This window comes from Athene noctua, chromosome 5, assembly GCF_965140245.1.
Source record: "Athene noctua chromosome 5, bAthNoc1.hap1.1, whole genome shotgun sequence".
Taxonomy (NCBI): Eukaryota; Metazoa; Chordata; class Aves; order Strigiformes; family Strigidae; genus Athene; species Athene noctua.
Genome location: NC_134041.1, coordinates 5,219,598 through 5,247,427, shown reverse-complemented (window position 1 = coordinate 5,247,427; position 27,830 = coordinate 5,219,598). Strand labels below are relative to the sequence as shown.

The window sequence follows — 27,830 nt, the reverse complement described above, 5'->3', positions numbered from 1 at the left end:
GCGCTGGGAAAACTGCGGCTTGCACGAGGCACGCACAGGAGAAAAAGAACAAAAATCTGTAATTCCACCCCTGTCAAAAGCAGGATTACAAATTTCTCCTAGCATTTAGACTGCTATTGATGTTGAGAAAGGTGACAGAAGAAATGTGATTCCTGACTTGGGGACGGCCCCACCAGGCAACGCTGCAATACGGACCCATCGCGAGAGCTCAGGAGAAATGGCACAGGAGTTGGTGTCACGGCTGTGGAGCTAACCTTTTGTCACCTCTGTATTTAGCTGACTGAGTTTCTCCCTTAATGAAGCAGTTTGATTTATGTATGAGTCATTTGCCTTCATAATAAATTTATTAAATGATCATCTTTTTTTCCCTCCAGATTTGTCACTTGAAACGTGGTAATTGGTGTTTAAACCTGCAACGGCATGTCATCGAATGAGTTCAAACAACGTTACATGTTCCTTGCTCTCCCTGTCGTAACGAAGCTCGGCTGTCAGTACTAACTTGGGGACAGGAGGACTCCAAAGATGAGGAAAAGAAACCTGATATGAAGATGCTGCCTCAGGATGCTGATAGCCATGGAACTTTCCCTCCCTTGGTGACATAAAACTTAAGAGTTGGGGAGAAGCCCAACATGCACTGGTACCTGAAGTGGCAATCTGGGGATCGTGTCAGCTCCAAAACATCACCTCAGTTCAGCAAAGTGCTTCAACAAACAAGAAAACCAATGAAATCCAATGAGGACTAATTACATGGTTAATGTTAGACATGTTTGAGTATGTTGCTGAATCAGATCCTAATCTCGCACTCTCTTGGCATCTCAAAACATAAAAAGAAGTTAAGACCATGCCAAGAATCTGCTATATAAAAATAATTGCTTTTCGTTTAAAAAACTAACTTATAAAATACCTATAGAGTTGCAATTGGTCTTACTTTCTCTGCAAGCATTATTTTACATTAGATCATTGTTTTTCATTTACAATTCGAATCAAAAAAGTACTTCTGTTTTAATTAGTTTTATAAATTTGCTGAGCTAAATGAATACAGTAGTAAAATCAAAACTACAGAAAATGTGCGTAATCTGAGCAGGCTGTATTACTTGTGGAACAAATTGTAAATCTATTGCTTAATTAAAATTATTTGAAATGCTGTGAAAACCCTGAATTATGCTGCCATACAAAATCTACAGCTCATCTTAATAAATTACGATAGCCTCAGCTACAAAGTTTTGTCATTTGAAAGGTTTCTATCTATACATGTAAATTTTTTCCCATGTTATACATATAATTTTAGGACCTCATTTGCATCCTGATTTGATCAACAATTGCATAAAACGCCGCTTGGACTTCTGTTTGGAGCTGCAATGACTGAAAAAGTAATACAATCGGAAGGCATGACATTTTAAAACACAGCTTGCAAGGCGTTGATGCGTTAGCCCATTTAACTCCTGAGTCCTGAAGGCTTCCTCAGGTTTAGCCGAGAGGAACGGCCACCCACAATGCTGCAGCACAGCTCCCCAGCAGTACCCCCGAAGGGTGCCTTTGTCAAAGAGACGAGCATCCTTCAGAGCACATCACTGCCTCACCCTGTGGGTGATGACACCAGCGTTTTGCCACATTTTCGCAAGGACCGCAGTCCAGATGCAAGCCCTTCTTCCCCAGAATATCACAGGTTGTCAAAGAGATGAAACCCTTTGCCCCAGAAGCAGTTTGCAGAAAAAGCCAAACGTGTGTCATGCTGCAGATGGCTCCTGATGCCTTGAACCACACCCACAAGTTTGCTGGAAGGCTTCTGCAGATGATCTGCTCTGCGGAAATGAGTTGGTGTGCAAAGATCACAGAATCCTCTAGGTTGGAAAGGACCTTGAAGATCACCCAGTCCAACCATTGACCTAACACCGACAGTTCCCAACTACACCAGATCCCTCAGCGCGGGGTCAACCCAACTCTTCAACCCCTCCGGGGATGGGGACTCCCCCCCTTCCCTGGGCAGCCCATTCCAACGCCCAACAGCCCCTTCTGCAAAGAAATACTTCTTGACATCTAGTCTAAAAGATGAGCAGTCCTACATGGCCAAGGCTTTAGACAGAGAGAGGAAGAGTTTTAAATTCATTCTGCAACACTCACTGGAGACTTTTGTTGTAGATTATAATCTCAGTTTTCTCAAAACCCATTATAATCAAAGTATAACTTAACCACACTTCTCTTTCCTTGCGATGTCTCAGTGACAATGCACTGTGAATGGCAGAGATTGACAGTATTTGATTTCAGCTTCCAGAGCATTAATAATTATGTGAAATTATTCTTATAAGCAGGGTTTCCTTGCCCACTGACCACTCTGTAGATTGCTAAGACAAAACCTACACAGAAATACAGAAATTGTATTGAGTATGTATCGTATTTCTGTACAGCTCTCTCAGCTGGCCATATCATTCTAAACATATTTCCTTCTCCTTGTGTTTCTCAGTAGGAAAAAACCCCAAATCCTAAATTGAATACATTTTAGGAATTTCAATTTAATTAAAAGGATGGCAAGAGGAGATAAAAGCAGGATGGTGTTTATTATCATAGTAGATTTCTACCTGCACTGAATTGATACACCTATGCCCGTGTATTGATATGTTCTAGTGGAAAAAATCTGTGCAATCTGTACTATGTCATAGCGGACATCAGTATCACATGTACCTGTTTGGAACTGAGCAAAGGAGACAAAAATCTCACTCTGTGCTGCAGGAAAGGGAACAGATGGTGCAAAAATTCACACACACACACACAAATTCACACTTTTTTATGACACAAGGTTACTAGCAAGATCCTTCCATGCTTATGCTTAAAAGGATTACAGCTAGAGTTAGTCATTCTGGATTAGCCACTAAAATTGAGCTGTGGAAGGACTCCAGCAGGTGAGAAGTTGAGTGGTAGAACAAGGGATCAGCTGAGAACTATCACCATGGATGGAGTCACACAGAATTACAGAATCATCAAGGTTGGAAAAGACGAAGATCATTCAGTCTAACCACCTCACCCTGACCATTCTCAACTCCCCCAGATCCCTCAGCGCTGGCTCAGCCCGACTCTTCAACCCCTCCAGGGATCCCGGGGACTCCCCCCTGCCCTGGGCAGCCCATTCCAACGCCCAACAGCCCCTTCTGCACAGAAATCCTTCCTCAGAGCCAGCCTGACCCTGCCCTGGGCAGCTTGAGGCCATTCCCTCGGGGCCTGGCGCTGGCTCCTTGGCTCAAGAGACTCATCCCCCCTCTCTGCCCCCTCCTGGCAGGGAGTTGCAGAGGGCCAGGAGGTCTCCCCTCAGCCTCCTCTTCTCCAGACTGAACCCCCCCAGTTCCCCCAGCCGCTCCCCAGCAGACCTGTGCTCCAGACCCTGCCCCAGCTCCGTTGCCCTTCTCTGGCCACGCTCGAGTCATTCAATGGCCTTTTTGGGGTGAGGGGCCCAAAACTGAACCCAGGAATCGAGGGGCGGCCTCACCAGTGCCGAGCACAGGGCTCAGATCCCTTCCCTGTCCCTGCTGGCCACGCTATTGCTGACACAAGCCAGGATGCCATTGGCCTTCTTGGCCACACTGATGGCTATCGATCAACACCCTGGGTCCCTCTCTGACACACAGACTCTCTGCACAACCTCAGAGACTGGCTCGTCTCTTCACATGGCTGCTGAGCTCTTCCATGCACAGCTCCACCCATCCTACAAATCCCACAGAGCTGGCTGTTAGTACCCAACGTGGCCCAAATGGCAACCCAGTGTCTGCAAACACAGAGTCCCGCGTGTTATATTTAAGAACATATATGCAGATGGTTCTCTAGAAAGCACACTCTATAAATAAAACATGTTTAATAACCCAAGTAAACCAAACAAAATAAATAAACCATGCTACTGAATTACAACTTCCTTGCAGGAGAATCTGCAAAGCACTTTCTGGGGTTTGCAAAGTGCCGGCCTGCAAAACATTTTGCATGATACAGTACTATTCCTTAAAGAGCTGCAAAGGTCTGCATGGTGCATCAGCTACAAACTCCCTGCTGTGCAGCTCTCCTGCTCTGAACCAGCACAAACCAAACCAACTCAAACGTCAGCTTGAGTCAGTGCTCAATTTTATAACTGCAAGTTCTAATTTATTAGAAAACAGTAATTATGACTTTATTTTCCTACTGTTGGGAGTCAGCGAAGTCCTTGTGAGCTTAGTAACGCTGAGCCAACTTGTACCGGCTCGCTGTCCAGCCTGGCAGATTCCCCACAGCCCAAGCCCTGTGTGCTGAGTGGTGGTCCTGCAGTATCCCATCTTACTTAGGAAGACACTTCTTTTACCTGCAGACTGGGGCAACGTGAATGACACTGCAGTCTCAGTTTATTCCGGGTTTATTTCCAGCTCTCAGCTGAAGGGCTGAAGCCAATCTGACCTGTGCTGATGCTGGAAGGAGTTTGGCAGCAGTCCTGTTCCTGCTCCTGCTGCAAGGACAAGGCTGAGGGATGGGGTGCAGGGGAGAAACGTCCCATCCCAGCCAGCCTGGAAGGAGATGGCCCTTGGGAGTCAGGGTGGGTGCAGGCTGCTGAAAAACACTGTGAAACTGCTCTGATAAAACTCCTCTGCAAAGGGGCTTGTCCACCTCAACTACTCTGTGTGTGTGTGGGGGGGCTCATTTCTATAGAAAGGGACAGCAGGATTAAACCCAGGCTTGTCTGAGGTGGTTTGCAAAGTCAATTTGTTGTTCTTCTCTGCCCTTTTTTATTCTCTGTGTAAAGCTGAGCATGCAGAAGGAGAAACAAATCCAATTCAGCACCAACTAATGTTTCTCAGGACAGAAGCTCCCTTTCATTAAAAAAAAAAAAAAAAAAAAAAAAATTCCTCTGTATTTCCATACATGCTGCAATCTGGTGAATTACCAGAATGTATTATTTATATAAAACCTCCTGCTTTGGAGAGATCCATAATTGTTGGCTTCCTTGCTATGCGCTACAACACAGCTTGCCTTGTTTCACAGCCAGAAGTGCTGCTGTATCTTTTTGTCTTCCTCCCCCCAGCAACTCGGCTATTCTTTTGAGACATACTGTAAGTGTCAACAGGTGGGATGGGGCATGAGGAGGTAGAGGCTGCCACGTTACTACAAAGGACCATCTGGGCACGACGTGCAGGCACAGAATGCAGAATGCACAGCCAACAAGGCTGGAACATCTGTCTGCCTCCAGCCTCTTCACCTATGGTAAAGGTTACATACCATCACGGTGCCAGCTGTGTCAGGTACTTTTTTTTTAAAAAAAAAAAAAAAAACAACAAAATAAACCCCAGCAGTAGCCCCTGGGGACATCTTTTTTGGCAACTTTATACATTTTAAAAATACAAAATTCTGCTTATTTCAAAGCAGAAGTGTCCTCCCACTTGTCCCCCCACAGGAAATCTTAGCAGCACCTATCAGGTATGTGTTGACTTGGTGAGTCTCTGCCATGCAGGTGCAGGACCCCATGCCACATGACAGCAGTCAATATTATGTGCTTTGCCTGCATAAAACTTGGGATTATACAGGCAACCAAATAACTTTCAGCCAGATTTCCCAATGATATTACTGAAGCAGGGAGCTTAAAATTATTAACATGCTATCAATCACGCACTTACAAACCCACAGAGTAACCCACAGACAACAATTTCCCCTCTATTCCTGATGGGATTTTACTATAAATAAACAAAGGCGTTCCCACCCTGCACTTTCCCTTTCCAAGACTGTTGCCAGCTCTGACATTTTTTATATTCCTTGTAAACCAGTGCCAAAAATCTCCCTATCTTTAACAGCAACCAAAGCAACAGCTACTGAGGACTCCTGCAATCCTCAACCTATCACTGCAACAGGCAAGCCAAACCCCAGAACTTTCAAACAATTCCTTTGGCTAAATCTCAGAATTTCATCTCTCTTGGCTTTTCAAAACTGCACCATGACGTGACATTCCTCAGGCACTTTGAGCTCAGCAGCCCCGTGGATGCTGCCCGGCTGCCAACGCAGGAGGCTCAGCCGTGTGGGTCACAGAGGTGTTTCCCTGTGAGCATCTGAAAAGGAGAAAGATGGAAAGCCGCCCAGTTACCTGTCCAGTCTAACATAACCTGGGGACTTCGGGTCCTTTTTGTTTGTTTGAACATAGTGCTTTTTTAACATGTTTTGTCAATACTTTATGATTTTTAGGAAATACTCAGCAGGACGTACCACCTAAGGAAACGGGACCTTCATCTCAGGTGTGTCCAAATGAAATGTGGCTCCTCTCCACGTGACGTTTTTTGATTCCCAAAAGCTGGGCTTCCTGTCATTTTTTTATGAAGCTTCGTGATGCCTGTTTGTAAATTCTCTGCCTCTCCAGGCTTCCTCCCTATTCCTCATACCCAAACAAGCTGGCTCACTGAGTGACACCGACGTGGTTGGCACCGCAGCACTCACACCCTGCAAGGCACCACTTTCCAGGGTTTGTTTTTTACACCAGCCGCTGGTAAATGAGGCTCGTGTGACAGACCACTGGCTGGATAATGAGTTCATTCTCCAGACCCACCGAGAGCAAGGTACTTTCCTGGCCCATCTGTTCGCTGAGCTCCTCACGGCATGGCTCCGGGAATGCTGTTTCTGAAGACAGCAGCAAACACCCGGCGGACCGCTGATGTGCAATAGACCCCGGTTTGATGGCCTCTATAACACACAGTGCAAAGCTTTCTCAGCCGAAAAATGGAAAGAGACAGAGCACTGGGATTACTTCAGAGCCATTGCTGGAAATTTTTAAACTGGAAAAAAAAAAAAAATCGGGGAGGAAGAAAGCCTCCAGAAGGCTAAAACAAATCTTCTAGTACAGAAATCACACAGGCACAGTGCTTTCCCTCAGCCACCTCTATTTCCTCCACATTTTCTAAGAGAAATAAAAGCTCCAGGAAAGTAACAGGTCTGTAAACAGAAGCGGTCAGAAAGTCAGAGTGAAGATCTAGAGAGACTAGAACAAGAAATGACACTTAAAATACCAAGCCAGGCAGTGTATCCAACCTTGACTGAAACTCTGGCACACCTGACCTCAACAAGAAAAGAAAAAAAAAACCACCAACCAGTTGAAAAGCTTAGATATTATCTGCAAATATTTTTAGAGGCAAGGAAAATTGGTACCACCTTCAATTTGGAGAAGGGATGAATAAAAAGTGGTAGGGGGTGTTATACTTTAGTGGCGAGTAGTTCAAGGAAGATAAATCAGGCTCTGGTATACATATTCTCGGTACAAAAATGTGGCATCAGATGACTCTGACAAACATCACATTTAAAACTGCCTTTAAAAAATGTTGTGCATGTTCTTAAACACACTGTCCCGCAGAACTTGATGCTATTCGATAGGAACAAGGTGCAGATGTAGGTGATTCATTAACAACTGAGGCTGATGCAGGTCAGAAGAACATCCTCACTCACATCCAAGGGGGCTTTTTTAACAACGAACTCTCATGAATATCTCATGGTTGGGATATGAGCCAACTATTAGTAGACAGAGCTTGCTCCAGGTGAATCCTTCCACAGCTGCCTATTGTCCCATAGCACATTCATTTTTCTGACACACATAGCACTGTCCATATAGAAACAGGACCAAAGAGACCATAGGTGTGATCCAGTATGGGAAATCCCATTTGGTTGAGCAATTACATTACTATTTTCTCCCTGATTGTACTAATGTCTGAATCAAACTGTAATATCTCACAACTGGAACCTTTCTTTAATTCATGCTGAAGGGTCCTCACACAATCTGTGGCACTGAACAAAGTAGTAAATTCACCTCAACATCTTTATGCTTTCCCACAGTCTTTAAATCATTCATACCCAGACTTTCTGTGTGTTGTGGATTGGACAGAAATGCTTCTAGTCCATAACTTTTCCATTAATGCTTTTGAGGAACGAACTCTTTAAAGAGAAAGCTCTGTTCTTTAATCATCAGGAAAAAGAGCAATGCCCATGCTTCACTGCTGCATGACGAGCCCTGAGAAGCCCCTAGGCTCTGAGCCATCTTGGAGCAAGGTCCCTCTGAACACTGGCAGAAATCAGGCCCTAAATACATCCCTAGTGAAGAGCACACACTGCAAACATATGGCTCGTGAGGTGCCATGCAAGGCATGGCAAGGAAGGGTTAATGGTACTTAAGATGGCCTTCCCCTGTACAGGCAAAGATGATGTTAGGCAAACTCTCCCATCTGTCATGGGATGTGCTTCTGTGAATGAAACTCTCCAAACGTGCTTCCCTGTAACACATGATGCAGTTATACTCCAAGATTTGACAAAAATTGGAAGACAAATTTGAGAACAGGCTCCACTGCATCATCTGAAGAAGCTGAGCGGGGTGAACAACAGAGCTGCACAGTAGGAAATCAAAGACTTCACTGCACTGCAACTAATTTGTGAGACATCTCCCAACAGTATCTTCACTGAGAAACAGCATGCCAAGGGCTCACGGGTAAAAACTGCTACTGAATACAGCAAAACTCATAAAACAACATTAAGAGGTTTGGCTTAAACATGCAGAGTTCTGTAAAATTCAGAGAAAGACCTTCCTTAGGAAGGACCCCATACACCAAGACACTGCAGCCTTTAGGACATCGGTGACATTGAGTGTCCCTCTCTTTTGACAACTGTCCTTTTCTCCATGAACTTTTTCCTGCGTGGGTTTAACCTAGAGCTGTAAGATCCTCATAATCATTGCTACAGAGGCTGATAGAAGAACCTCACAGGGGTTTTGCCGTTTTGTGAAATCCCCAAGCTAAACTTCATCAAACATATTTAGCAAGGACACAAAGCAGACCTGCAGACCTTCTCTCTTTTCACGGTGTCTGCACTGGCACCTTTGGAGTCACCTTCCATCACTCTGACCATGAACTACCCAACATGACTGACAGCTCTGTTTCTTCCCAGGGAGCTTCTGGAAAAGGGACTCGGGGGAATCCACTTCCAAAGCGTGACAGGAAGGTATAGGACATACAACTGGATAAGCTAGAAATTCCTGAACATTTCTCTGCTTCTACAGCCACTGCTGCTCCAGGATACTGATAGTAACTTCTGATGCAGTTCACACGTTTTGCAACCTCATGGATGAACTGCATCTAACCTCCTCTCCCCAGTAAATCAACCAACACGTGCAGGCAGCCGTACCTTCTCTGGTTTCTGCAGAGACTTGGGATGTCCTTCCCTGGCACAGCTCTGGGACTTGCTCTCAGCAGCAGAAAGGGACTGGAGTCTGGATGGTCCTCGCTGGGAAGGTTTAGGTGGACACTTGGAGGGACACACTGCTCCCACCAACAGCTGACAGTGGCAGGGTCCACGAGACAAACCTTCTTGTTTAGAGACTCCTGTACCCTGTGGGCCTGGGAGAAGGGGCTGTGCTGCCAGCTGAGATACCAGCAGCTGACTGCAAATATCTTCAAGATTCTCATGGTTCCTTCAAGCCACATATGACTTAAAACTCTCATAGGGGCAAGGAACATTTTGTTGAAAGCGCAGACTTGCTTTTGAAACAACAAAATATTGCAAGCAAATAGGAGCATGGTACAACGGCATGCTGCTAGTCTGTATATTGTTTCCTTAGGTACTCCAAATTTCTGGCTTGAGGCCAGTCTCTCAAACCCATCGGGCTCTCCCCAATGCCATGTGTTACCACAGGTTTCTCCCTACTTCTGAAACTGCTCTGAGATGGTTTGTCCTCCCTCAGTGCTCTCCAGTTCCCCTCCTTCCCAGCTGCTCACAGCTTCTGCCTCCAGCCTCTGACCTTTCAATGGCTACCTGGGAAATCCCAAATTGAGTAAGAGACTTTTTACAGCAAACAGTTTACATATGATTAATTCTTCCTGTAGACCTCAAAAAAAAACCCCTTCCTGATTAACAAAGGTCACTGAATCTCAAAAGTTTACTGCAAACATTTCAAACACATTACAGCTCCCCTCTAAAAAATGAATATAAAAGCCAAGCTGATTTTATCTGCGAAAAATAGATGTGGCTGAAGAAAAGGCAAGAAGCTGGCCAGATACAAAATTAATAACTGATGGAAGAGCATCTGTGTGCTAACATCACCAGCATCTCGACCTTATAAAATGGAGAGGGACAGGGCAAGACCTTCTGCCACAGCAACCCCCAGTCACAGAGAAAAAAAAATAAAATTCTAACAGTGAGCACTGCCTGGAGCTCCTGTTGGAGTTGCTTGGTAGTAGGATATTCTCTGTGTGCTTCGAGGTTGCACTTTTCCTTCATAGGTGTCAAAACACTGTGCAGAGGTATGACATGACATTATCTTCATTTTACAGACAAGGGAACTGAGAGGTGGCGACGGGAAGTTATTTTCTCAAGATGAGATAGTGGGTCATCAGCAAAGTTAGAACCATGGTCCTTAACCACTCCAGCATCGCTGCCACCCTCCACTGCCTCCTCAGGGAAAACAAGGTTTAAAAATGTCAGTGATTTTCATTGTAGGTGCTGTGCCTCAGAGCACACCAGGACTTTTCAGTGGTGACAAACAGTGGTGATGTCAAATAAAGCACAGCACCTAGGGCTTCCAGCTGGGCTGGCTCACCAAAAAGCCCTGGTGGCACAGAGATTATCCTTCTGCAGAGCAGGTGCTCCTCAGGCAGGGATGCTCCAGCCCTCAGTGGGTTTTGCAGCTCTCGGGGACCAGCAGAAGGAGCAGTAACGACTTTGCCAAGAGAAGCTTATGAAAACATTAAGAGGGAATCCTCAATCATCTTCCTTCACGTTCCCATCATACCTTTCTCTATTAGGCAGCTGTGACTTTGCTAACCTGACTGATCCATAATTCATAACTATTATCCACGCTCAATAATTACAATGTTAATATTTTGGTAATTTAAAAGTACCTTTCTCCAGCAGGGTTCAGCCTGTACCACTGACTAATGAACAATTTATGTGTTTATGAACAAAATTGTTCTCTCTCTTCTTTCTTTTCTTCTCCAATTCACGCCTTCAAAATGTTTTCAAAATGTTGGGGAAAAGAGGAATTTTAAGAGGAAATCTCATTACTTTAAGGCCAAATTTAAAAATGATTAAATGCATAATGCCCAATCTATCAATCAAAGCCAATTCTGCAGCACAGACGCACTAAAAGCCCTTCACTTTCTAATCACTAATAGGTAACACTATCAAATTCAGCCCTACACTCTATTAGAATTGCAGTAGAAAAGCACTTAGTGTAATATCCAAAGACAGCTTACCAAATACTATTCACTTGGCTCAAAGACCAAATATGTTAACAATTTGAAAGCTTCCTTAAACAATGTGCTTTATCAATATGCTCAGAAAAGGAAATAAAAATACCTGAACGGGTATTTTTGTAGATGAAAGAAAGAACTTTTGTAGATGAAAAAAAAAAAACAACCAACCCACCACAAAACCCCAACTTATGTTCAGCCAGAGGACTTTGAATTTTTCACAGTGTGAGTACTGATTTGTGAATGACCCATGGCTGTTTCCACCCTGGCTACAAAGCCCATCATCTCCCAGTGGCAAACCCCAGGAACCATTTCCATCCCTATCCACCCTTCCTTCTGACCACAGGTATTTCAGGATTGTTCGTAGCAGGGTTTTTTACGTCTTCATCTCCTATTTCCTCATTTTCCCATCCATCTCCTAAGCACCACAAACGTAGCGTTGTCAGGGCAGTCATGAACTTTACTGAGCCTCCTCCCTCGGTTGTGTTTTGCTGCCTTCTCCTCCTTCAAGGCATGGACAAGCAGAGACACTAAGCATCTGCGACCAGGTCCAGTGTTCACGCCCTCTCTTTTCATATTATTGTCAACCTCAAACTTCAGGTTTTCTAAGGTTTTCTTGCTCTCCAAATGTCACTGAGAGCGTGCTGCTGTAAAACACCCAGAGATTTAGCAGAATCGCCCACCTGCAGGCAGCAGCAGCAAAGTCTTGACGAGGGGTTGTAGCAAACATCGAATTTACACATATACAGAGACACTGCGCACCGGTGACAAGTAGTACAAAGGCTTATTTGATGCGAAGACAGAATGACTGCATTGCTCATGTCAAAAAAAGATCAGTGGAAATGTAACAACAGACCATTCTGCATGCTACACACACTGCATAAAGCACAAAAAAATACTCTTTATGTTTTCTGCGCTTTTTTAGCCTAGTTTCCTGGAAGAGAAAAAAAAAAAAAAAAAAAGAGACATGCAATTGTCCTGTCAGTCATCGCTTCCCCAAATAACTTTTGAACCTGTTGGCTGATCTCAGGTTTGACAGATAGGCAGAGGTCTCAAAGGGATTACATTCCTACTAGATGCGTGAAAATAATAGAGACTCAAACTAGTGCCTTTACTGAACTCACCTCTGTGCCGTGCCTTACTCCGGTCTGTACCTCAGGGGTACCAATTAGACCACGAGCCAGAGCAGCTCTACGGATAAGGGAACAGCTGGGGAAATGCTTACTTATATCATCAGACAATGCACACAGGAAAAATAATGTTGTGAATGCTCCAACCACAAGACATGCTGAGATGAGGGCTCCTGCCTTCTCAGATCCATCCTCCTCCAAGCACAGAAATTCAGAGCAGATTCCAGAAACGCCGGTGCTGGCAGCCTGACCAGCCAAGCTTGGCATCTTCGGCGCTTACTTTGTTCTCAAAACTGAAGTCACTTATGACATTTGCAGGATCCCATGTGATGTTAGCGTTAACCCCCCAAGAATTGCCCTGTTTCCCCAACGCACACCAATAAAAGGCATCACCTTCCTCAACCTCCCCCTGCTGCCCCCTCGGAGCTGCAAACATGAACGCATCCTCTGAGCGACAAAAGCATAGGTACAGTTTTTTGCTGGCATTACAAAAAAAAAAAAAAAAAAAAAAATATATAGAGAAGCATTGCCTGGCAAAGAGTAAGCTTTCTATTCAGTTTTAAGGGGAGCTTAGAAGTATGACAGGGAAGCTATAGGACTCTCGTTCTAATAGCCAATGCTGCTAATTAAAGCTGTTTTGGAAGATCTGCAGTAGCATATAAATCACCCCACTATATGCTATAAATAAGAGGCAGATACTGAATTGAATAGCTCCCATTTGTCAACTGAATGAAGAGATTTGATTGTGCCTTTTTGAATAATAAATCCAGACATACCTAGCAGGGCACTGAGAGTTGCTAGAAGTGTCTCTTCTATCAAACAACAATGATTATATTATGGGGTATGCATTATGGGAGATCATCCATTTCTCTTGTTTTCTCATTTATCGTTGACATCCTCCCTCCCAGATGAAACATTTTGCTCCGTACAGAATGTATTCATGCGAAGATCTCAGAGGTGCAGCAGGAGCGAACACTACTGAGTGTTCTGATGCGATGTGCACCTACTAGGATGTATCACAGAGCAGAAGGAAGATGTGTAGAGAAACTGAGCTGTTGCAGCCTAAATACACAAGTTTTTCTTCTTTCCCTTTTTCCCATAGAACTTCCAAAGGACACTCAAAACGCACTGGGTCTCAGACAGAAGAGAGTCACACAGTTCCTACTGGCAATGGATGTTCGTTTATACAAAACAACGCAGAGAAACCAAGCTAAATTCCTCAAGATCATCTTATAACATCACTGAACAATGGAAACCCCAAAAGGCACCCATGCACGGGCAACAGATTTGCAATAATAACAATAATAATAATAATACACCTCAAGATCATCTTATAACATCACTGAACAATGGAAACCCCAAAAGGCACCCATGCACGGGCAACAGATTTGCAATAATAACAATAATAATAATAATACAACAAAGTTACCTCACTCCTGCGTCGTAAGCTCTTTTCAACCATGAACACTAGATCCCACTCACAGCCACCATGTCCTTCTCACTGTAAAAAAACCAAACAAACAAATGGGCACCAATTAGGAAATGGCATTTATTAATGCTAAGTTCAGAGTAGCTTCAAATCTTGCAAGCAGACTCATAAAAAAGAAGATTTAGGATTCCCTGTCACACGGAAGGCTGCAGAAGGTTAATTGAGTTCACTGTAGACGTATCATTACCTCTATAGCACATCTAAGGAAAAAAGCACTGCAGTCAGGTTATGAAGACAGACTTATTTTAAGCCTTTAAAACTATTTGTTAAATTTTTGCCCTCTTAACACGATGATGATTCGTTGCTTTACCCCCAAAACTCTCTGCAACTGAACAGCAACTTTCACAGCATCCCCCCGACCGGTGGGTTTTGCACGCTCCCACAGGCAGATGCTCTCATCCCACACACCAGCAGAGCCGTGACCTCTGGAATCCGTTCCCATTTTCCCAAAGGGAAAACATCCTCTGGAATTGACCACGAGGTTTAGCACAGGCTTTTCTCTCCCCTGCCGAAGAAGCAACTGCTGGCTAGAAGGCAGTGAAACGAGCCCAAGGGGCTGCAGAGAGCTTCCTGGGGGCTGTGCCTTTACCTTCTCTTCTGCTGGGGCTTAAAGTGGGGAGAAAAAAAGGGGGAAATCTCCCCACCTGGGGCCCCTTATCCCCCCACCCCCCTTCCAAAATGGCAGTAACTGCCTACAGTCCTTTCAATATCATTAAGACAAACAGCATCCTCCTTCTGGCCTGCTCCGGGTAGTAAAGTTGTGACCTAGGTGTACTTATTTTATCAACAATAACAGTAAACTGGGATTATTTTATTATTTTGGGGTTATGATTGCCAATAAAAAAGGAAAAGACAGTGCTAGGCTGAAAAAATTTGATGGCTATACATTGATTTTTAAATCCCAGCCCTGCTGCCTGCATCCTGAAGTGCTTGCCTTGCTGCCTGCCCTCCCCTTGCTTGCGCTTGCTTGAGCTCCTGAGTCTAAATAATGTTCTAGGCACTCCAAGTCAGGCCATGGCTTGCATGTCACCAGCTCTGCAGAGACTTTGCAGTCCCTGGTTAGTGCCTGATGGTGATACAAAAGCTACTACAGAGCGGTTCATAGCACACACAAAGCACAAATGGTGCTTTCCTCACTCAAGCAAGCAGATGGGACTGAGCACAAAGAGGATAAAACACCATTTTAACAAAACCAGTTTGTTCAGATGACCTGAACTTGAAATTAAGGTGTTAAAATCCAAGACAAAGAGGATTTCTGATTGGCAGTTGGTGATGTCATACCTGTGCCTATTACAGGAGTAATTCATGTGCCTGCCTTTAAAAAGAAATAATTCCCTCTCTGATTCAGCAATAAGACATTGTAGACAGTCCATTTGCAGGGGATTACATGGCACTTCTCAGGTAGTTAAAGTCACCCAGCCTTTTGACCTTGTGCCTCCTAACACTGCTGGAGGCATAATCACATAGGAATGCACTGCTTACCATGTGTGTCTTATTGCTTAAATAAAGTCTGGCCATCCAGCAACCCGAGCTGCGGACCTCAGGCTCATTTTCTATGAATTATTATGAGAAAATAACATGAATGTAATAAACAGCACTATTAATTAGTTTATTATATCATTTCAGGGATGGACTGCACAGATCAAGAAACATTAGAGGAAGCCTGTGCAAGGCCAGAATAAGAACATTTCTCAGGTCATTGCCTTAAACACAGATATTTTATGCTAGTGTGATGCTTACACAAGACAAGTAAATCTTTGCACGTTGCAGCCTTGAAGTCACTAGAACTAATCGTCTCGCCAGATGAGATCCTAGCTTGCTCGCTATCATAATGTTCGGCATATAATGAACATCAGGCAAGGTGAAAATTGATATCAAGAGCATTTCTAAGAGCTAAAAAGTTAACACCTAAATTGGAAATCAATATATGCTCTAAGTATCGATCAACAGAACAGAAATCTTCAGGTTTTTGCTTCTGCTGAGTGAATACTGTCATAGGTTGAGCTAAAGTCCATGGAAATATCCTACTTTTAACAGTTATTAAAAAAAACCACAACCCAAACAACAAACAAACAGAAAGCCACCCAGACTTATGCTGTATAGAATGATTGCCTAACTCTACCACAAGCATGTGCATCTGTGCAGAACAACCAGGAACATGCTAAGCCAGAAGCCAGCAGTGACTTTTTTAAAGACTCTTGGTTTTTGAAGTCTTGTTTGTCTCATGAAGACAAACAGCAAAGACTGGAAGAAACCACAGCTGAGGAGCATCACCTTTGAGGAGCATGGTCTTTGGTATGTGCACGGGAAGGGCACGTCTACACAAGGTGATGGAGTGCAAGGCAAAGATTTTGAGCTTGCTCGGTATGTGGAAGCCCAGATCTCATCTCTGCAATGCAATGCACAGACCTTCTTACTGCTCTGCTTGTAGCACTGCACGAAGGCAACGATATTGCTTTTGGGAGCGAAGAGGATCTCCACACAGTGTTTCTGCTGCATGGTGGGGACATACCTCCTTGGGTCAATACTAGGTGAAGAGCAGCTGCAAAATATGTCATCACATGCTGTATATCTGCTCAAAGCAAGCTCTTCAGACTCGCTGATGGATGAAATAGCTGTGAAAAACAAACGTCTTATTGTCTGAGTCCTCCAGCCTTCAAGGAAGCAGGAATTTCTGAGCGCTCCATCAAAGAAACACTTGACCCTACCTGATCAATTCCTCCTCCTAATTATTACACACTGAAAGACCTGGATTTCTGCTAAGTTTCTCAGGTGAAAAAAGGGGCAAGAATCTCTCAGGAAAGGTTAGAAAAGCTGTACATCTCTAAATATTTGTTGGTCTGCATTCCTTTAACTTTGCATGATTAAATACAGCCTGCTTCTGTTCTTCCACTTTATCCTCCGGGGAAATTTATCATCAAAATTATTGTACAGCATTCATTACTCTAGCCTCATTTAAAACCTTGCCCTACTTATTATTTAGGCTGCAAAAAAAAATGTTGCTTTGTATAGTATTTCCTATAATAGTCTCAATCATTACATTTAAAAGATTGCTGTAAGGCAGCTTAGCCTGCATTAGAGAAAAATAAAGTGGAATTCCATAGTTAACAGTTTTTATTCAGCTTTTGTTTCCCAAATCATAACAATGAAATGTTTCAATTCCTTAAAAGACTTTCGCTGCTGATTAGCAACATTCAAGACTTCAGTCCCTGGCTTTGAAAGGGACATCCAGTAGCAATTTTCTGGCTTAAAAGGTAGAGGGGAAAGGCAGAGGGAAGGGGAAGGGGAAGGCAGGAGGCTCCATCAATTCAGAGGTGTGGTGGTCTTTTAAATCAGTGGTGCAGGGAACACACTCAGATGTGACAATCGGAGCAACAGGCAAAGCAAACAAATAATTTCTTCACTCAGTCAAAATTTCCATTTAGGACAAAGAGACAGACATGGCTATTTAAAAGAAACGGGATGCGTTGTCTAAAGGAGGGGAGAAAATCTAACTTAAATCCCAGTAGTAATTTGGGAATTGTTCATACTCATGTGTAAAGCCTCTTAGTTTGGGTTCTTTCACTAACGGGACTCCTCTGATGCTGAGTGCCATTGTGGGTTTTTTAGCTCATACTCTGTATGTGTGTGCGTGCCTAACTCTTCTGTACTTCTGATAAAGGATCATTAATTGGAATATGAAGTCACTGGTACAGTTCTCCCTAACTGCAGACCCTCCTGGGGAGGTTATCAGGGTGAGGACACCTCTTTGCCCATTAGCAGCCCCAAGAAGATCTTCTCCTACATGGACTGCAGAACTGAACACTCTTATTTCTGGTTTGACCATAGCAAATTCAATCAGAAACCACAGGGTGAGCAAAAGCCATACACTGACACTGAACATCTTCTGGATGTTGGGTCACGTATTCATTGTCTAGGTTGTTCTTGACCTTCCCCACCGCCTTCCCTGGACCAACCTCAGTGGCTTTTTGCTCCTCACAAACCTGGCCACTCCTCTGCCTCTTTTCCATCCCAGATCAAAGACCTGATATAGGACTTGGGAACATACAAAGAACCCCAGGTTTAACTCTCTGCAACGGTGAAAATTGCCTGGTTATACCTAATCTTTGCTTCAGGTTTTGATTCACAACTATACTTTTCCCTTTCACCCGTCTACCTTGTCTTTTTGACTGCTTTCTATGAGAGGCCCTGCTAAAGACCTTTCAATATCGTAAATAAATGAGATAAGCCAGTTCCTCTCTCTTCATTTCTTATTGACAAGTTCAAAGACTTCTAAGAGATTAAGAGTGAAAGACTGTAAGTGACCTGCTGGGTCATCAAACTTAGGCTTTTCCTATCACTTCCAGCCATATCCTACAGTACCTTTCTACTGGATAAGCCTGATCTTATCAGCATCTCCCAAATGTTTTCTTTTTTTCTTATCATTTGAACCAGTTTACCAGGTACAAATGAAAGGCTTAGTGGTCTGTAACTCCCTGGATCATTTTCTTTCTGGTGTCATAAGAAGGCATTTTGTCCTTTCTATCCATCGAGCAGACACACTCATCACCCACAGGAAGGGAAAGAAAAAGAGGTAAGTCTTGATGGGAGGAAGGGAAGAGGACAGTAGAGCTGACGTTCATACAAGATGTACTGTCAACGCCAGTACACACAATGCACTGACAAATCAGCGAAACAATGAAAATTCCCATTTTATAAGAGAGACGGGTCAAGGTATGGATCAATATTTTCCTTGGGTATTATTTTATCATTAGACCTAATGGATAAAAATATATTATTTTCTTTTTTTACCTCTAATTGTATGGATTCGGAGTTAATAATGAAAAATATGCAACATTCTGCTATTTGCCATCCACAAAATACAGCTTTTTCATGAGTCTGGTCAGCAGAGGCTGTTTCCGATCTGTTCTGATGAGTGTCTGTGTGCTTCCTATGACTGGAGGGACTGTGCTCATTAGCCGTGCCGTGCTCTAGAGGGGCAAATTACTGTACACAAACCTCACAGCCACCCCAACACCCAGCTCGGTGTGACAGCAGCTGCTCAGCACATACTGATGCACATTGGCAATCTCGTCACCTTTCAACAAAATATGTTAGGAAAACCCATAATGCTAAAATATACCCATCAACATAAAAGAGGTTTTCACAAGCGAGAAGTATTTTATGCGTCCTCTCCCTGGCAGCCATTTTAAGTGCATAAAAAAGCTTTAGACTTGTAGCTTGCTGCAAAGAGCAGCAGAGATGTCACCCAAAGGGGACACCACTCTGGTTTGGGGCCAGAAGAGGTCAAACATCACTGTAGTTCTCCAGTCACCGGGATTACCAGCAAGTCTGAGCCGTGGTCCATTAACCCATGTGCTACACAAACATACTGAGTTACAACGCTCACACAAGAGGGAGCAGCTTGCCACTCTCTCTGAGTCCACAATAGCCCCAAACCTCTTCTTACATGCAGCAAACACTGTAATACAACATGAGTTTACCTCCAGAGGCTGATCTACAAAACGCTTTGGTGCAACCAAAACATCTCCCCAAAGCAGGTTCTTGGAGCAAATGTTAAGAGCACACTGGGATGTGCAAGGCTCAAAGTGGGGAGTGCCCACTAATGCAGCAAAAATGAGGAACATAGTGAACCTGAGAAGATTTTCAACACTTGAAGAAGGGAAGGAAGAAATTTGGCTTTTTTTTTTTGAGTGATGCATTAATTCTGTAACTTGCAAAGAAATAATTTTTTTTTAAAAAAAAAAAACTATTCTATTTGTTTTCTGCAACAAATTAGCATTGCTCTCTGTTTTATAAGCCAAGACTGTCTATACTGAAGTATTCTGAATCACAGCTAACCCCTTACATAAGCATTTAAACAAAAAAAGATTACTTTAGGAAAAGCTTGCAACTTAACATGACTCCCAGAAGGGGTGACCACAGCTACCATGTGACAGACACAAGGCACAGATGGTGTTTTGGAACTGCTGGGAAAACACATAAAAAAATCACCTCTTTCCTCCATGGATCCACGAACCCAGTGCAGGTTCCCAGTGCTGCCAGCTGCAAACGCCTCCACAAGCAGAAGCTGCTTCCTTGTAGAGAGGAGAGCCTTGATCATGGGGGCAAATTTCCTACAACATGGTGGAGCAGGTGATTTCCCTGCAGCCCATGGAGAGGACCACACCAGAGCAGATATCCACACTGGAGACCCCACACTGGAGGAGCAGGATATTTCCTGAATGAACCGTGGCCCATGGAGAGCTCACGCTGGAGAAGGTTTATCCTAAAGGACCACAGCCCATGGAAGGGTTCACGCTGGGGCAGTGGAGAAGTGTGAGGAGGAGGGAGTGTCAGAGATGGGCTGTTACGGACTGACCACAACCCCCCTTTCCAACCCACTCTGTGCTGCTTGGAGGGGAGGAGGTAGAGGAGTTGGGAAGGAAGGAGTGGAGATCATCCTGGGAAAAGGTGGGAAGCAGATGTTTTGGGTTTTGTCATTGTTTCTCACCATCCTACTCTATTTTTAAGTGGCAATAAATTAATTTCCCCCAAGTCCAGTCTGTTTTGTCCATGACGGTAACTGGTAAGTGATCTCCCTGTCTTTATCTCAACCCATCAGCTCCTCCACCACATCTCCCTCCATCCTGTTAAGGAGGGAGAGTGAGAGCAACTGGGTGGGCATCTGGCAGCCAGTCAAGGTCAATCCACCACACTTACCCATTCCCTGGCAGGCACATCTTTCTTTCCAAGAGTTTATTTGGAAGATCCTGCTGTTAAACCAGCATCCCACAGAGTGTTAAGTGCATGTAGGGACCTGGCATGACAGGGACCACTGGACATTGGCCACAGGCAGGGATCCTGGTAACCACTATTACAACAGTGCTTCTCATAACTTTAAGCTATGGAACTGGGAACTGGTTAGTCCAAAAGAGAGAAAAGTTGATCCCAGCGTGACAGGCTTTCTGTCAATCCAGCCTCTATCATTTATTTAAATGTTCTTCTAATCTTCCAGGCTGCAGTTCATACATTTCTATTCTTAAATTCTTTATGAGCAGCAGGATTAACACCTCTTTCATCAGACTGGAAGTAAGGCTGATCCTGACTAGTTTTGATCAGTTCCAAGAACCCCAAAGCTTTCAAGAGCTGTTATATTCTGAGTTGTGGTTTTCCCCAAAGAGAGCGCTGCAGCTTTTCCTGTGGTACAGCCTGCAACTACTTCAACATATTTGTATCCCACCATTTCTACGTGAGAGCCTTAACAACTCCATCTGCTTCCTGACCCCCAGATGACTTCCCATCAGCACAAACTACCAGCACTGAGGGGATGGTTGTAGGATTATCAGTTGGTTGTCAGAACACGAGTCACAGAAATTGTACCCCTCCTCCCACATCTGAAACCAGAAGAAATGACCTGTCAGGTTGGCAAGAGTCTTTTCTGTTCCAGAGCATCCAAAAGAACTGATTTTAAATACTTTTAAGCAGAAAGGTCCCTAAGTTGAAGGGACACCTCTTTTTCTGTGGTCCTTTCTGCAGATTTTACAAGAGGTCAAACAGCCAAACAAGGTGGTCAGATCATCAAATGTTTGCTGTGTTTGAGGTCTCCCACAGGTACACGTCAGTGCAGATGCTTCTCTTGCTGTCCCACACATAGCACAAAAGAGGTCCAGAAACAGACTGACTTGCCAGGGTATGTCTGCAATCACAGTCCGAGCCCAGAGTCTCTCAAGCCCTACATTTATTATCATTCAGACAAGAGTGGGATTTTGGTCAGGTCTTCTGCCCCTGGGTTTGCCCCCAAATGTCATTCCACATCTGGACGATCTTTCTGAATTTGTTTCACAGATGCTTCTGGCAGCATCTGCCCTTTCCTGGCATTTTATGCCAGCAGCATCGCTGTGGTGAATAAGGTCTGAGGAGGTTATTTCGAGGGGTGCTGAGCAGGAGTTGAGCCTTGCTTCTGCTGGTTCTCCTCCAAGACCCAAGATCCCCCTTCCTGACATCAGCCCACCTGTACCTCAAGGAGGAGCTACAGCTAGGAAAGAAAATCATACTGGGCTCCCTGCCACCTACAGTGCCACCCTAAAACCATAGATCAGGTCTGAGACTGTAAAATGAGCATTTCCTCCGCAATAACACTCCTGCAACTGAGGAGAAAGAACAGTTCTCAAAATCCCAGTGAGGTTACTAAACATGAACAGGTCAAGGCTGTGAACCTTACCTTCCATGCCAGATCTTGGAACATTTACTAAATTTGACCACCCTCCCCGTTTGTCTCATCAGTCATTTGGGCAGACTCCACTCCCATCTCCCGTTGAGTCCCTCACTTGCACAGATGTGTGAGCTTCATCCAGCTAAAACCTGTCTGGTAACATCCATCAGCATCTTGTGCGCTGTGGGCTTCAACCTCTGTATGAGTGCTTGTGCTCTGATGAAAATAATGAAAACTGATTATCTCATCATGTAATTTGCAGTGGAGAGAAAGGCTGATTTTGACTTCCGAGTAATTGGATCTAATTCTCTGCCTTAAGTTTATTGTCGTTTTCCCCGCCCCAGCCTTTGCATCTCTCATCTGTTAAAAATGAAAGGTTTTGAACAGGGACGGACAAGGGTCATCTCTGTCTACACTTCTGTTCCACAGCCAGTGTTGTAGAAAAAATACTCATGAGGATCATGATGATAATGAGGAAAATAATAATGAGCATTGATCTCTATGGAGATGCTCCTCCGTTCTACCAGGCCACTGAGATGAGAATCAGGAATCCCCTGACATAAAGGATGTGTCACACTAAAGTTTAATTAACAGCAAATCACAACCCAAATGACATATTCCCCCCCTCACACTCTCGATTTTCATAACCGACTTTTCACAACAAAACTCCAGGGGACATTTGGAAATAGAGAAGAAAGTAAAAACTTGGGCTCCCACGTACAGCTTGTTACACGGAGGAAGCCAGTCATCCATGATTTCTCTCTTTCTACAGTGTAAATCATGAGCAACTTCAGTGCAGTCCGTAGAGATGAGAGGAGAATTAGGTCCGATATGCTTCAAGAAAACACACTCGGCACAGCTTCCCTGCTAATGGCAACACCCTACCTGCTGGTAATGGTGCCATCAGTGCATGTCAGCTGAACACACACCACCACGCTTTCCAGCTCTTTTACTGCTAAAAAAAGGGAGTGCTCAAGTCTAGTCAGAACAGTTTGCACTTCTCCAGAACCATTTCCTAGCACTTTCCCAACATAATCAAATAAACCTAGGTGAAAGGCTCAGGAAAGCACCCCTAGAGAAACAGCGCCAGGTCTTGCTTGCAGGGTCAGCTCAACCAGGCACCAAACTGTGGTGCTGCGGTGGAGGTGGGCTTGCTGCAAGACCCCACACCAAAGCCCTGACCCTCCGTCTCCACTGCCTGGTGCCACCTGGGCTGTGACATAACCATGCAGAAACCCCACAGCAAACACCAGGTCACCACTGAAAACATTTCTTTTTTATATTCTTTTAAAACTTATTTTTCAGACAGATTTTTAACTTGATCTAGGTCCCCATGAATGCTGTTGGTGGAGCAGGAGAGCCAAACCAAGAGGGGTGGTGAAAGCAGGACTACCCCTTTTTTTTTGCAGCAAGGAGGATCTGCACTGAAGTCAGTTGTGGCACTATGGCATAAGGAGCTCTATGAATTTATAAGGTTGCTCCTAGCTCATAGCAGGATCAGAAGACAAATTAACACTCAAGAAAAATACAAGTAGCTGTAAATAATCAAGAAATAGTGTTCCTGACTGAAATATTTACTTTTCAGATATGATTTTTGTTATTGGTATATCTGTGATATAAATATTTTTATCTTGCTTTCAAGTGCCAGACATTTAAAAGTTTTTTTCCAAATTAAACGTAAAACATTTTCTGATTGGCATACTCCTCTTTAACTGCTCATACAAGATACCATGCAGACAAACTTCCCTTTCTGTTAAGACCTAAGAGAGATCTTGTTTATGAAAAAGTACAACGTGTAGAATTCTTTAAAAACATTTTTCTAATATCTATCATGAAGTAGTTGACTCATTTTATGGATTAAGTAGGAGAAAGTAAGGAATATTTCAGGCAATTCCATGCATTTATATCCATTACATATTAACTCATTACATATCGATCATGGAAGGAATCAATTGTTCAGATTAAATCAATCTCCAACAGAATAAGGTCATGGACTTGTGCTATTAACTACAATCAGCCACTTAAGAAGAGGATACCAGGAGAATAGTTCAAAAACCAGGTACATCTTCCATTGATAACCCGTCCCATAAACATTCCTTGTGGAAAAGTTCACATAAAAAACCCACAGCTGAATTCAGAATCCAACTGCAGCGCTGCACAGGAGATATACAACACCTAAATTTCAGAGTATCATCCCATGCTATAATCCACCTGTCTCTCCTCCCGGCAAGCAGCTTCTTCCCAATAAAGAACAGCCCTTCCTGACACAAGGAGATCCAGCTGATGAAGCAAAGACCACAGAAAAGGAGAAGACAAAGCTGCACAGCTCCAGCCCTCCTGTATGGCTCTGCCCTGCACGTGTGGAATCAACATTTACTGGGCAGACCCAGGACAGGGAAGGCCAGCAGCAAGGAAGACTTTTTCCTATCTTTGGGAGAAATAAATACTCACACTCCAAGGAAAAAAAAAAAAAAAAAAAGTGAGAAATAGAAGGCCAAGTTTGTATAAAATTCAAGCAAGCCAGTCTTGCAAATCATAACTTACCCAGCTCACACTGTTGTAAGACAGAGATCTGTAATCTAATTGAAGTGAATAGCTTGAAGTGCACTGCTATTAGAGAATCAAAGCTCCTGTCTCAGCCTCAATATCTGTGAAACAGAAGTAATAGTGTTTACCCACCTAGCAGAGATAATAGGAGTAGTTACATTTGTACAGAAATGTGATCATGTAAAAAGCACTGTGGTATAAAAGTGCTAAATATTATTATTAGGTGTATGTTTCGGTACTCAAAAAATACAATTCATTCAAGCTCTTCTATTTCTTCAACACTTCTAACAGGCTTCCAATGTGGCTTAAAACCCCTGCTCAAAAATAAACATCAGAATAATGAGCTTTCCTTATTTAATTCACCAAATCGGCACAATAAGCTCATGTTTAAACAAAAAATGAAAAGGAAACTTGCTGCTGTGCCAGAACAGCAGCACAATCAATTTTAATTAGCATTGCTCATTGTGGGAAATGATAAGGTATCAGTCATAGTAATTGGTGGTGTTGACAATTAGTCAAAGTCATTAACATCTCAAGACCCAGGACAAAAAAAGCTCACTGAATTTTAAATATCTGGAGGAGGCTTGCTTCAAAATTCTTGATTTTTGCACAGTCTGAAAACGTTGCTTAAATTTATTATTTGTTAGTTTTCCATCAGAGCACAAGCGCTGTAATAACAGAACCAACCCGAATGTCACCGGCGCTTGATCAATATGAGTTTTCCACGGAGAGCTGCAGCGAGTGGGGCTCCTCTCCCTCTCCTCCTAGAGTTTCGCTGGCGAGCACCGCAGCATCCCCACTTCCCACCTCTCTCCCTTTGTCTCCCCTCTCTTGCTCTGGATGCTCAGCCCAGATCCTATCCCGGTGGACATACGCAGGACCAAACAGATCAAGAAATGCTCCCAGCCAAGGGAAAAGCCTTCAGCTGGGAGCTGGGGCATTTCCAAACCCCACACGGTCCCACGTCGGGAAATAAGCCCTTACGTACACAGAGCTAGGGTGGATGCTGGCTGTACAAGCAGAAGCAACTGCTACTTGCAGATACTGCCTGGCCCACATCACTTAATGACCAATATGAGCAATTCCTCAGGCTTCTTAGAAGCTCAGGTGCAAGACAAAGTCTACGACAAGTCATCAGACACAATACAGGGCACTTAAGGGCTATGACCTGGTCTCACTTACCCCCGGGCACCCCCAGAGACCTTCCTGCCAGTGTTTTCTCTCTGACTTACACTGGAAGAGAATCAGTGCTGGCAAAGGAGGTCAGTGATTATATTAACCAACTGAGTAAACCAGATAGCCCACTTGTATCGCTCACATTAGAACTGACACAAAGATTTCTAACGTTTCAGCAAAGTTAATGTGTTAATATCAGGTTATTTTGCTGGCCATCAAAACCATGAAGTCCCCGTGGCGTGGCAGATGGCTACTTGTATCTTCATGTTTTAGCCGGGAATAACTGAGACACCTGGGAAGCAGGTGCCTGAGAACAGGAGATGACCCACCACAATGAATTGCATATGGCTCACTTATGGACACAGCTGATGCTCAAAAAGGCAGAACAAGAGGGTCATTAATTGAACCAAAAAGCATTTAGTTCATCTGAAGGACTCCTGACCATCTGCCCTAGGAAGACGCAAATCATGGAAATACATTGTCAATTGTTTTCTGCTAGAGGAATTTCAGTGAAAACTCAATATATTCCACCTCCCACACCCCTCTATACTTTACTGTAAATAAAGATGTATATAATACCGCAATAGCCATCCTTCTGGTGTAAGTAGGTGTTACAGTTTAAAACAGCAGAGGTGATGTCTATTACTCATTTGTCCTTTTACTTGCTTTAATGTGTTTATTTGTACGGAAATTAAAGTCAGGTAAAAATACCATCTCTTTTCCTAGCATATGCATCTATTACACAATCACGGCTATTCTTCTGACCCCGTGCACTTACCACCCCCAAACAGACACAGCTTTTCAAGCAACAGAGTAAAATACGAGACTGCCACAAAGGAATAAATCCTGCCTGCCAGATGCTGACGAGCAGCACCACTGGCGTAACTGCCAGAGAACACAGTCTTAAAAGAAACTCCCCCCAAACCCAACTGAGATTCAAAGCAAAGAAACTCTGATTTAAATTCCCCCCTCAGCCACTGGCCTGCAGCAGCAGCGGGGCCCTGCCGCTGCGTCCGCAAGATAAACACCATTTTCAAGGTCAATTTCCTATGACCAGTTGCTTCATTTCTCATCATTTTCTGTCCAACTTCATAGATTACCACTTAAAATTGATTTATTCTTTCCTTTCCTAGCATTACTTTGCACTTCATTTAAGAGGGGGGTGGTGGTGGTGGATTTTTTTTCTCTGTTCTGTACAACGGCGCTGTCATAAGACGATGAGGCTCAGCTGGGTTTCAATTGACTAAAATGACTGCTCAGTAAAGCAGCATGTTATAAAAGCTAAACCAAATCAAGAGGTATCTTCCAACCATTTCCCCCCCTCTTCCCTACTGCTAGAAACATTGTTTTTTAGATACAGTGTCTTGAGCTTTTATATTGCGGAGCTTTGATGGTAAAGAAAATGTTTTAATAGTCTCTAACAGAAAACAGAAGTTGTATTTAGGTCTTCCCAAGGTTTGAGATTCCTTCTGCAGGCCGGTAGCACTCGCACTTTAGATCAGATTAAAGCTGACAGAGATGAAACTGCGCTGGCCCACATCCTTGGGCTTGCTCCAGGGCCTCTCATCTGCATTTCATCGTGATGTGAGCACATGTTCCCATCATTGGTACACTCATCTGCATCACTCTGAATGTTAATCACAGGCTAACCCAATTTCTTCAGCAAATTTATTACTTACTGTTCATTAAAGTTCATAAAAACCTAATGTGAGCCTGAAATAAGCAGAACCTTAACAAGTAGTCCTTAGCTACACGGCAATTCAGAGGTGGCAATGTAAGACTGAGGAGCTCCTCCTTCGAAGGTGGATGTCAAAATCTTCCATACATTCTCCAGGAGATGCAAAGGGGGAAAAGGAGGCAACGGGTTACCAAGAACTGTCTTAGCTCTTTAAAAAGCTCTAGAATTGGCATCCTTGTCGGAACTTGCTTATCAAAACAAACACAGATTTTTTTCACAATTATCTAAAGATATTTTTTCTGCGAATGAGGAAGAAACATCAAGGATGAAGGCAGAAAAGCTGCTTTCCTCCTCTTCTGCCTTTCACAGAGGCTCCGATCTCACCAACACTTGCAAAACACCAGCC

At 43.7% G+C, this 27,830-nt stretch overlaps 1 protein-coding gene across 8 annotated transcripts in view; it reads right to left on the bottom strand.

The window, feature by feature from the left end:
- DAB1 (DAB adaptor protein 1) overlaps window positions 1–27,830 on the bottom strand; it is a 474,659-nt gene that overhangs the window by 232,557 nt on the left and 214,272 nt on the right. For all 8 annotated transcript variants that reach the window (XM_074906113.1, XM_074906114.1, XM_074906115.1 and 5 more), the window contains exon 3: window positions 13,770–13,841. The gene's annotated coding sequence lies outside the window, so the exon portion shown is untranslated. The remainder of the gene's footprint in view (window positions 1–13,769; window positions 13,842–27,830) is intronic.